Consider the following 2,500-nt stretch of genomic DNA (forward strand, 5'->3'; position numbering starts at 1 on the left):
TGCCCGGGAAGCGAACCGGCCAGCAGGTGAACCCGTCCGATTCCACGGGTTGACCTGGTGCCCGGGAGGGGACTCTGAAAATTTTTCAGCCCTTTCGACTCGGGGTTGACCTGGTGGCCGAGAGGGGCCTCGCACGGCAGGCAAGCCGCCCTGGGCTCACCCTCCCCGGCCGCAGCGAGGGACTGCCCCTCCCCACCCCCCGGCTGACAGGATCGGGCGCACTGGAAGTCCGGGACAGTATTTTCCCCGACGCCGGGGAGGGCGGGCGGAGGGGCTCTGGCGGCCAGCCCGGGCCCCGGAGCTCGAAAAGGAAAAAAGGACCGGGCCCGCGAGAGACGGGGGCCCTGCCGCAGGGGGGGGGGCAGTCCGACCGGGGCTCACCGTGCGGCAGGCCCGGGCGTCGGCAGGGGAAAGCGGGCGAGGAGGCGCGGGGCCGGGTGCCTACGGCCATACCGGACCGAACGCCCCCGATCCCGTCCGATCTCGGAAGGTAAACCGTCCCGGGCCTGGCTAGTACTTGGATGGGTGACCGCCTGGGAATCCCAGGTGCCGTAGGCAGCTTTTCCCGGTCCGAGTCAGCTCTCTCTCCTTTTCTGGGGGGGAAGGAGAGGGGGGGACGGGCCGGAAAGCCCCTCGTCGCTCCTGCCGAGTCGGAGGTCGCGGCCGCAGGTCACGGGTCTGGGCGCCTGGGGTCCGGCTCCCCACCCACCCGGCTTCCTCCGCGGAGGACCCCCCCCGGGGCCACCGAAGCCGCTGGGGGAGACCCCGGGCATGGGGCGGACTGGCCCGGACCCTCCCGGCCGCCGGCCCGCAGGTCCGCCCCGAATCCCCCCCCGCGGCCACCCAGGCCAGGCCTGGCCAGGCGGGACGGACGGCGGGTGTCCAGCGCCCAGCGGCTTCCTCCAGCGGGGACCCACGGACCCCAAAGCCGCAGGGGGAGGCCCCGGGCCCGGGACGGACTCGCTCGGACCCCCTGCGCCCGGCCGCCGGCCCGCGGGACCGCCCCGAATCCCCCCGCGGCCACCCAGGCCAGGCCTGGCCAGGCGGGACGGACGGCGGGTGTCCAGCGCCCAGCGGCTTCCTCCAGCGGGGACCCACGGACCCCAAAGCCGCAGGGGGAGGCCCCGGGCCCGGGACCGACTCGCTCGGCCCCCCCGCCTCCCCTGCGCCCGGCCCCCGGCCCGCGGGACCGCCCCGAATCCCCCCGCGGCCACCCAGGCCAGGCCTGGCCTGGCGGGACGGACGGCGGGTGTCCAGCTCCCAGTGGCTTCCTCCAGCGGGGACCCACGGACCCCAAAGCCGCAGGGGGAGGCCCCGGGCCCGGGACGGACTCGCTCGGCCCCCCCGCCTCCCCTGCGCCCGGCCCCCGGCCCGCGGGACCGCCCCGAATCCCCCCGCGGCCATCCAGGCCAGGCCTGGCCTGGCGGGCCGGTGTGCGGCTCCCCCGGGCTTCCTCCCCCGACGACCCGCGCCCCCCTGAGCCGCAGGCGGAGACCCCGGCCCCGGGGCGGACCGGCCCGGGCTCGCTCGAGCCCCCTGCGCCCGGCCCGCAGGACCGCCCCCCCGAATCCCCCGGGAGAGGCCCGGCCTGCACGCCACTGACGACCCGCGGCCCCCAAAGTCGCAGGAGGCGCCCCCCCCCCGGTTAGCCCCGTCTCGCTCCGCGCCCCCCGCCCCTCGCTGCCGGGACCGGGCGCCGCCCCAGAGTCAGCCGCAGCCGGCCGGCCTGAGAGCTGCCCTCCTGTGGACGACGGTGAGTTTACCTTGATACTAACCGGCCGTCAGCCAGGTCAACCCCATTGCTAGACTGGGGTGGACCTGGTGGCCGAGTGGGGACTTGGAACATTTGACAGCTGCTTCCCGGGGCTTGACCGGTTGTCCTGAACGCCCCCCACCCCCAGCCCCAGCCCCCGGCTCCTGCTCCCCTCTCCCCAGCCTCGGTGCTCCGCTCCCTGCCTCGGAGGCTGCCTCTCTGCGGCGCCTGCATCGCCTCCGAGGACGCGCACCCTCCGGAGGCTGGACGTAAACCCACCACTGCCGCTGACCCGGCTCTCCAAGGGACGACTGTGAGGCCTCCCCCCCCCCCCCCACCCCCGGACCGCCCTGGGGACGACTGCTAAGCCTCCCCCACCGGACCGCCCGGGGCAAGACTGCTAAGCCTCCCTCCCACACACACACACACACTGTCGGGGGAGGACTATTAAGCTTTCCCCCTGGAGCGCCCGGGGCGGACGACTGTTAAGCCTGCCCCCGGAGTCCTCGGGGGAGGACTATTAAGCTTTCCCCCCTGGAGCGCCCGGGGGGGGACGACTATTAAGCCTGGCCCCCGGAGTCCTCGGGGGACGACTATTAAGCCTCCCCCGGACTGGCCGGGGGACGACTATTAAGCCTCCCCCGGACCTGCTCCGTCTCGACTATTAAGCCCCCCTCTGTGGTCCTCAAGACCACTGCCGTGCTGCCCTCGGAGTGGGGTGACACCCGGGCCGGAAAGCAAACCGGC

At 74.7% G+C, this 2,500-nt stretch overlaps 1 non-coding gene across 1 annotated transcript; it reads left to right on the forward strand.

Annotated features, from left to right (window-relative positions):
- The first annotated feature begins 439 nt into the window (after positions 1-439).
- LOC135978232 (5S ribosomal RNA) lies at positions 440-558 on the forward strand. Its single transcript, XR_010595672.1, has one exon. It is a non-coding gene; the product is annotated as a 5S ribosomal RNA (ribosomal RNA).
- Positions 559-2,500: the final 1,942 nt, after the last annotated feature.

Source organism: Chrysemys picta, unplaced genomic scaffold (genome assembly GCF_011386835.1).
Source record: "Chrysemys picta bellii isolate R12L10 unplaced genomic scaffold, ASM1138683v2 scaf176, whole genome shotgun sequence".
Classification (NCBI taxonomy): domain Eukaryota; kingdom Metazoa; phylum Chordata; order Testudines; family Emydidae; genus Chrysemys; species Chrysemys picta.